At 45.0% G+C, this 8,613-nt stretch overlaps 1 long non-coding RNA gene across 1 annotated transcript; it reads right to left on the bottom strand.

Moving 5' to 3' along the window:
* Positions 1-3,431: 3,431 nt before the first annotated feature.
* LOC109365436 lies at positions 3,432-8,607 on the bottom strand. Its single transcript, XR_002111049.1, has 2 exons — positions 7,459-8,607; positions 3,432-4,245 (listed from the first exon to the last, which is right to left on the bottom strand). It is a non-coding gene; the product is annotated as an uncharacterized LOC109365436 (long non-coding RNA).
* Positions 8,608-8,613: the final 6 nt, after the last annotated feature.

The raw sequence follows: 8,613 nt of genomic DNA, 5'->3' as shown, positions 1-8,613 counted from the left end.
CCCATTCTAACCCTTGTGTTGCTGCTAACACCATCCTGAGCTCATGGTGAACAGCTCTAGGTGATATAGTTATGGATTTGGGAAGCAGAAATAATCCATCACCTTTTCTTATCATTTTGCCATGGCTCACTAGAGCATATGATGCGTGCCATAGTTGGACCAAGAGATGCTGGAGGCTTACATGGCCAGCAGCAGAGAAGGGGATTGGAGAGGACCATTGGTCATAGAAAGAGAAGTGTAGATAGCTCGGTCATAATGTGAAACCGCACTTGGAGGTATTAGTTATCAAGGGCATCTTGTGAGGGAAAGCAGAGTCTAACAGGGAGGCAAGCTGTTCGTTAATCATCATTTGCTACTCTGGTGCATTCATGCGATTACTGCCATGTAGCACCATGCTGAGAGTACTGCTTGAGAGAGCCACCGAAGGTAATGCAGTGTAGTTACAAAGTAAAGATGTTGGAGATGGGAGCAGCTGGCTATGAGCCCCGGTTGCTGCTTTAGCTCAGGTCTGAATGATCATGGCTTCCTAACAAGCCCCTCTGTGCAGGTTGCAGGCTGCTGGTATGAGATGGCTGCTCCAGGAATCACACTGCTGGGATACAGTTGCATTCGCAGGGTACTTTTCTTTGGGCGCTGAGCAGCTAAGCAGGACTTGGCTTAATTCCATCAGGTAAAAGGAGTCTAGTCTTGTCTGGATGAAACTCCACATGTATGTTTGGTTATTTTCTCTAATGATAGTGGAGTTTATCATCCCAGACACTTACTGTACTAGTTAATTTATGTTATTTTTACTACTTAATTTTATAGGCTTGTTCTCCTCAGACAGGAAAACAACAACAACAAAACCAACAAAAAAGACAAAATGTAAAACAAAACAATTCCAGCAAGACTAAACATCTTCAGGGTGCTATAACCTTGACATTGGTCATTTAATCATACCAAGCTTTACTTTTGCTGGAAGCACTGCAATACTTAAAAAAGCAAAAACATCAACTGCAAAGTTTTGCCTTTCTCTTGCCAGCATGGCTCACTTCTCCTCCATCTCAGTGCACAATTTCCCCATAGTCCTCTTAGTTCAGACTTCCAAATTTCATAAAACAGCAGTACAACTTTCAAAGCACCTGAGGTGATCTTTCCTCACTATTCACTGCTGGTAAGGGCTCAGCCAAGGGATCGTGGCTGGTGTTTAGAAATACATTTTAGAGGATGAAGCAGGTCCAGAAGATAATCAGAGACCCAGCAAGCACTGCCTACATGAGATGTTTAACGGGGAGGAGAAGTGTAAAGAAACGAAGACTGAAAGAAGATACGATCAGTCTTCAAATATATAGTGTTTTTGTGAGGAGGCAGAAACAACCTACCCATTTTCAGCTCCCTGGTTAGAAAGCATAAGGAATAAGGAAGAGTCAAATAGGCTATTAGGATTAAGGTAAGAGTTAATCAGTAGATAGTTGGTCTGTACAATGCCAGACCTCTGTCACTGGAGATTTTCAGAAGGCAGACAAACACGTCACAATTTGCCTGGAGGTGTAGATGATAATCCTATGATGCTCTGATAGCTCAGAGGTCCCCTCCAGCCCTCGGCCTGTGAACTGCCATGCACATCACACCATAGATATGGCCCCAGCAGAAAAACTATGCAGCAAGAAAGCAGCTGGTACAGCCAGAAGGGCTTGTGTGTGCAAGGAGCTGGGCAAGTGGGCGCAGCCTGGCAGCGGCTGGGCCTTACAGTCTTCCCTCCTGTTCCACAGCTCCTCAGGAGCCCAGCAATATGGACAAGGCCAGCAGTTCAGCAAAGCCAGCAGCAGGACAAGGCCAGCAGTGTGACAAGGCCAGCAGCAGGACAAGGCCAGTTGAGCGTCTCACATCAAGCATGTGTGAACTGCGGGCTCCGCCATTTTAGTTCTCGCTGCAGCATTAGACCATCTTTTACATAAAATTAATATCAGAGCAAACTTTGGGATGTCTCTGGTACTTTCAAGACTCAAGTTCTGCCTAAAGGAGGGTTTATGTTGGGGATTTTTAAGAGAAGTCTGAACAAAAATGTGTCTATGCCATAGTAGTTCTCTTGAAGGGAAAGAAACCTCAGCACTGTCCCAGTTTACTGGAGCTACTGTGCAAAACAGTTCAACAGCTGGTTTGGTTCAGCTGAATTTTGTTCAGCTCTCACAAATTTTATGCCAGACTTTGTTTTGGTCCTTGTTCCAGAGGGGCACAGTTTCTACAAGAATTATTAAGAGTGAAATACAGCCTCGACTTGAACTATTAATCTCTTCAGGAGTGAAGATCGAGGTTTGCTTATGCTGCAGCCAGGGAAGGAATATGAGCACAGACTCATTGCCTGTACATACATAAACCAGAGCCACTGGGAAGAGCATCTGTTTTGTACTCGCCGAAACCTACGCAAATCCCCACAGTTCACTTCAGATAGCATGAGTTCCAGTTATCTGACATGGCTGTGATAAACATGTGGGTTATTATGTCCTGAGTCATTGTCCAGAAGAAAATAATTTAATCTTCTAATAAACTAAAACATGAAAGAAGGCATTTCTGAGACCAATGCAAAGAAGACATTGAGATTTTGCAATATCCTGATGAGCAAGAGCTGTTTACTCCAGACAAGGACAGTGAGTGTGTTTTGGCCAATTCTTTGTAATATTTCCCTCTGAGGACAAACACTGCTTTCTTCTGAACTGGGCCCAAGCTGAACCAAGTGCCTTCATTGAGAACACTTCTGTAGGTATTTGGGCACACTGGCAAAGGCACTCAAAATGCAGTTAATGTCAATGGAAGACCATGACAGTAATTAATGCTTTTTCAGCTGTTTGCCACTGTCCTTAAACCACAGGTCTGGATGTGTGCTGATCAGCAGGCTCATCTGTTCATGAGTCAATATTCATTCATGGCAGAGTGATATGGTTCTGGAATTCTGGAAAGCAAAAGTAATGGAGATGGGCAGGGCAATCACAACACTATTAGTTCATCTTCATGCTGATACCTAACCAAAATCATTTGAGTTGGATGTCCCAGACCTCAGTACAAGCCTCATGATTTATGCATACCAAAAGCTGCTTCTGAAAGCACTCATCCTTTTACCATCTCCCAAGAGCATCAAAACGTCCAATGTGTCTCACAGAATGCAGCGTATTTATTTTTCACATTGCCCGTGAGGAAAAACTGCTTTAGTAAACCCACATGGGGTAGCAAGCCGTGGTAAGTAACTGTAGTTTCTCGTTGATTACCCCATTCCATCTCCTCCATTTGGCAGAAACAGATAAGATGTGATTTTTCTACCGATTTCATTGACGTGAAAATAACCACTTTTAAAATCAGGCCTAATGAGCTAGAAATAGTACAACAACAACAACACACACACACACACACACACACACACACAAAAAGCTCAAAACCTGTAAATATGGACACTGAAATGCAGCTGTTTGACATGCTGAGCCACAACAATGACACATGATTTATTGATTAGTTGCCATCACATGATGGAAGCACAGCTAGTCATTTAAAATACCTACATTATCTTGGAAATCTTCCTACGAATAAAAAGGTAAAATACAGCCTCTGTGTTAATAGTCAATACTTTATTTTTCTATCATCTTAACTGAGGTGGCATTGATGAATTCTGATTGATCTAAACCTTTTAAAGCGATAAATGCTTCTACAACTTTGTTGTACCACATTAAATTCCTACTGTTTCAGCTGTATGCTTAGCTACTACAGTCCAGATACACTTGAATATAAGAACACAAAAAATCTGCAATATATGTTCTGAAAATATTAATTATCTGTTATCTGAGGATACTAGTGTAAAAAACTGCATTATTTCCAGCATAAAATACTTAACTCTGATTTTCCACTTCTGAACAGAGCACTGTAATCATGAACGCTTAGTAGTAGTTGTCTTCCCACAGTCAATCTCTCTATAATAAAACTAGTTTAGATATTAGTAGATTAACTTCTATTATTTTTTTTTTTCTACAGTATAGAGATATTTATAGCAGCACACATGACAGGTAGCTAATTCCAATGGTCAGTCCCCCAAACAGTTGCAGAAATAGCAGTAGCATCACGTGTAGGCTGTGGCTATGAAGCATGGTAACTGTGACAGCAGAGCAGTGTCCTTGGAAGGTAGCTGGGCAGCTGCCCTCACTGAAGTTGGAAATGTTGGCCTCTCTGGTTCATATATACATACACGTGTGTGACTGGGCACATGCACAGGGAGCACTTAGTCTAAAAAAAGGAGGAGAAAAAAGCAGGGCTAAATATCATTCATCAACATTTTACATTCATTTTCATTTTAGCAGCATTTGGCTGCAAGACTAAATTATCTGCTGAAATTTCTTACCATCTTTTGCTTTTTTTTAGATAAATTTTTCAGAAAATTCATGGTTGCATTAGAAAAATAAAAACATTGCCCATATGAGCCTCTTCATTACCCAAGGATCTCCTAACTGGGCTCACACGCAATCTGGTATAACTAGGGATATATCAGGATGTCAAGTTCTCACTACAAAAGCCGATACATTTAATAGTTTTGCACATGCATCTACACATTGCACACATCCATATAAGGCTTTCTACAGATTCCACATGGAAATCCTATCCTGGGTCTGCTGTTTTTCTATCTCATACCTTTCTGCAGTAATTTATATCTGTAGCAAAGTATATGCAAAATGTCTGCTAAATTAAACAAAAGCAAAATTCTGGCTGGGTAATATTTTGCACAGAGGTAAACAAATCTTCTGAGTTAGGGCTGGATAGAAAATAACAAAAAAAAAAAAAAAAGACCCCCCCAAAAAACAGTCCATGTGGTCCATATATTGTCCGTCACCGAAGTTAAACATGAAAGAAATCCTACAACTAACTCTGGGTTATTTCACTATTAAGGATCTTTTTCTAGATTGCTGAAGAATGGGAGTTGAAAAACTCATCAGCCACAAGCAATAGGCAAATATATACAAATTGATCTGCTACAGCACTTCGGTGCAAAGGGCATGAAACTCAGGATGTTTGCAGTGACATTTCACAAATCTAATAATAACACCTTAGATGTATCTGGCACTTCTCAGCCCCCAAAAAAGTAGATCCCAGGATGATTTATGGACTGTGAGCATATAAATATGTATATTTAGGTCATTTCAGTCAATGGTGGAAGACAAAGCAGTGCCCTGTCAGGACTGAAGACTTCAGATTGCTCTGCACTCAGACAGAGGGTGAAAAAAATCTGCTAGAGCCCTGGCTTACACCTTAATCAAAAGATTTAAACCATTTAGGTAGGGTCCTACTTCTCAAGTCCTTCACATTCTATCATCAGTGCAAAAGTATTATGAAGGATAGCATTATCAAAGGTAGCCTGAATCTCAGCTTCCGCATTGCTTCCATCAGGAGGAACACTCTCCCCTTTACTTCCATTCCCCCTCTCTTCATGAGAGAGCTGAGATGAGCAAGATCCTGAGGCCAGCTGTAATGATATCATTCTGACATGTGGGAACAGAGGCAACCAAAATTTTCTGCACAAAGTGCAATTTTAATCACTTTAAGGGATCTGAGGTTCTCTTTTAGCTGTTTGGTTTGCTCTTAGGTTATCTCCATGGCCACAAGACAACAACCTTCCTTTCTAAAGGCCAATAATCAATCATCCGGCTGTTTGTCTGCCCATCAGACCCTCATAAAAATGTCAGAACACATTGGCTACTTGCAAACAAATGCATAAAAGACGTACAAGTCTCACACACAATTAAGTTTCATAGAGTCAGTGATTCAAATTCAATTTCCAGCAGAGAAATGGGGAAGGAATGCAGCTGTTGACAGCTGTGCCGGGCAGCGTGCTTGCGCCTGGTCCCTCCTGCTGCAGAGCAGAGATGTCACACAGGACATGAAGGAGACACAGTAGACAAGGTTATGGCAACAAGCAAGTCAGATGCAAAGCCACAGGGAACCAGGCTTCATCAGTCCTGCTGCTTGTGAGCGAGGTGTTTTTAACAATGACAGGTGGAAATTCTGGTTTTTATGGGCCTTGAAGGTTTTGGCACTACAAACGGTACCACGTATGGCCGTGCCTCAGATAATATTAAGAACTGACACTTCTGGGAAAGGAAGCAGGAAAGAAGCACGCACAGTGCATCCGGCATAAAGGACAACAGGCAGAGGAGAAACAGAAGGATAACAATGCATAACAATGAATGGGTGATAACAAGATGGGAGAAAAAGAGAGAGTGCAGAAGGAAGAAATAATTAGGAAACTGGAATCTGGATCAGCATCCTATTCACATGCAGCCCAGTTAACTCTGTCCTTACAAAGGAATGACAAGGCAGGGCTTTCCCCCTCAGTCTGCACACTGTCTATGTGTAAGTGGCACTGATAGTTAAGATTGCCAAGATGCTCGGAAGCTGTTTATCATTCAATCACTTGTTGCTCCTTTCTAAGCATTTACGTGTTTAGGATTTGATTTGATTTTTTTTTTTTTTTAGTTGAGAATGGAACAGTTCTTCAGCAGCGAACAGCAGTTTTTCCTGTGCAGCAGTTTCTCTGAGCTGACTGGGAAGTTACTCCATGTACCATACACTTGGGGAACTGAGCATGCTACGTGCCTGGCTGTGGGGCAGAGGACAGCGTGCTGCCTCCAGGAGAAAGTAGAGGCAGAAGACTGTTCTGTGAACGAGCTGCTCCTCCATAAGCAGGCGCAGCTCTGAGCGATGCCACATTGCTTCATTTCAGGATAACAGAAGTCCTGATGCACACATCTTTGCAGAAGTGTGGGCCCCGCTGCAGCTGTAGTACTGCTGCACGTGCCCTGCAGAAAAGCAAGGTACAGAGGCTGAGCAAACGAGACAGCGCCCTGGGATGGGATGCTGTGTGGCCACCTCAAGCTTGAGTTCAGCTTTATAATCCCTGTCACACCAAGCAAGGTCGAATGCACAGCACGTAATCAGTACGGACGGGCCAAGGATTTAGCACGGCTTCACTTCACCGGCTCCTCTCCCAAATTAAGTAAACTGTCACCACTGCTCTGTCCATGTGTGTCCACAGGCTTGTTTCTGAGAAACACAGCCAACAGCGGCCACAGGGAAGCATTCCAGCCAGAGGGAGCCATGCAGAGCGCCGGGAGGCAGCTGAGGCATAGGCTGGGCCTGGGGACCCCATTGCAAGGCAGAGCAACACAGCAAGCACTGCGGAATGGGTGGCAGCCAGCGGGGGTAGCAGGTGTGGGCCTGCCCTGAGCAGGGAGCAGAGTGGTGGGTCTGGAGTGGGCAGGGTGGGGGCAGGCAGCAGGGACCTCAGCCAAGGCCCAGAGGCAGAAAGTGCTGGGAAGCAGGGAGACACAGCCAGGGTGCACAGAGAGCTGCCCGGCCGGTAATGCCAGGGCATGCTGCCAAAAGTTTGGACACAGCTTGGCCATAAGCCCAGACATTGAAAGAGCAGCCTAGAAAGTGAGGTCTTACCAAGACCATTAGCAGCCTGCAAGTTCCTCTGTCCTGTATCCCTCCCTTGGGGAGTTGCTTGTGGGACGCGACTAACCCAGTTTTCTTCAGGAGGTCCCATCTCTCTCCTCAGACTCCACTGTTTTCTTCCAGCAAGCAAAGAAGTACAAAGTGGGGGGGATCTAGACCTTCAGAAATGCTCCACCAGGATGCCAGAGCTGTTCCTTCTCACCTTACAGTGTCTCAGCCCACCAGATAAGGAGTGGGAAGGCCAACAGGCAGGGCTCAGAGCCTTCCGGAGCCTGGCAAAAAACTGGGCTGGGCTGGGCCGGCAGGACCCAGCCTCCAAGCGGAACACCACGGCAGCGGGATGGTCTCACCCTGCTGTAACAGCACACCACTCATGTTAGCATCTCTTCCAGCAGTCTACTGCTTTTTACTCTTGGAGCTGGGTTTTGTTTTGTATTGCTGCTCTGAAATGCGATGACAACTCCTCAGCAACTTCCCACGTGCCATTTGAGAAGCACAGCTCTGACCAGCTCGCTCCTGTTATTTCAACAGGAAGCCCAATGCACACAGCATTTAATGAGGCTGGGCTCCAAGTGCCAACGGCAGCTCATTAATTACTCCCTGCACCTCCTCACTCCACGTCTGACTGATGGAAAGCCACCGGCCAATTCCAAACCATTACCCAAAGCTCATGTGAGCCGTCCTCCTAAAACATCCCTCTTTTACGATAGACTATCCCTACGTTACTTAGAGTCAAGACAAACTTGACAGCTGAGTGCAGAGCAGATCCTGATGCCGAAGCAATGAGCTTAAACACAGGCTCTCGTTTGTGCGTTTCTGGGGGAGGAAAGAAGTGCCTAAGAGGGAGAAAAGTCCTTCAGATACTGTGGTCGCATAGAGTTTGCCTGAGCGGGATAAACCCGCGGTACTTTCAGTTCACTATAGGAGTTGCCTGTGATATACGCCGGGCTCCCAACGACGGCACAGGGAGAGCGGCGAACTCCGGAGCCCCACAGCAGCTCTCCCTTCTCTGAGGACGAGAGGCGGCAATTACCGCTCCTACACATTCAGGAGCTTCTCCAACACAGCACCGGAACGCGCCGGTTACCCTAAGGCCAAGGAAAGGCAAGGAGACCCCTCGCAGCCCCGCCGCCAGGCACGGCCCCG

Source organism: Meleagris gallopavo, chromosome 1 (genome assembly GCF_000146605.3).
Source record: "Meleagris gallopavo isolate NT-WF06-2002-E0010 breed Aviagen turkey brand Nicholas breeding stock chromosome 1, Turkey_5.1, whole genome shotgun sequence".
NCBI classification, from domain to species: Eukaryota; Metazoa; Chordata; class Aves; order Galliformes; family Phasianidae; genus Meleagris; species Meleagris gallopavo.
This window is presented reverse-complemented; position numbering and strand designations above follow the sequence as displayed.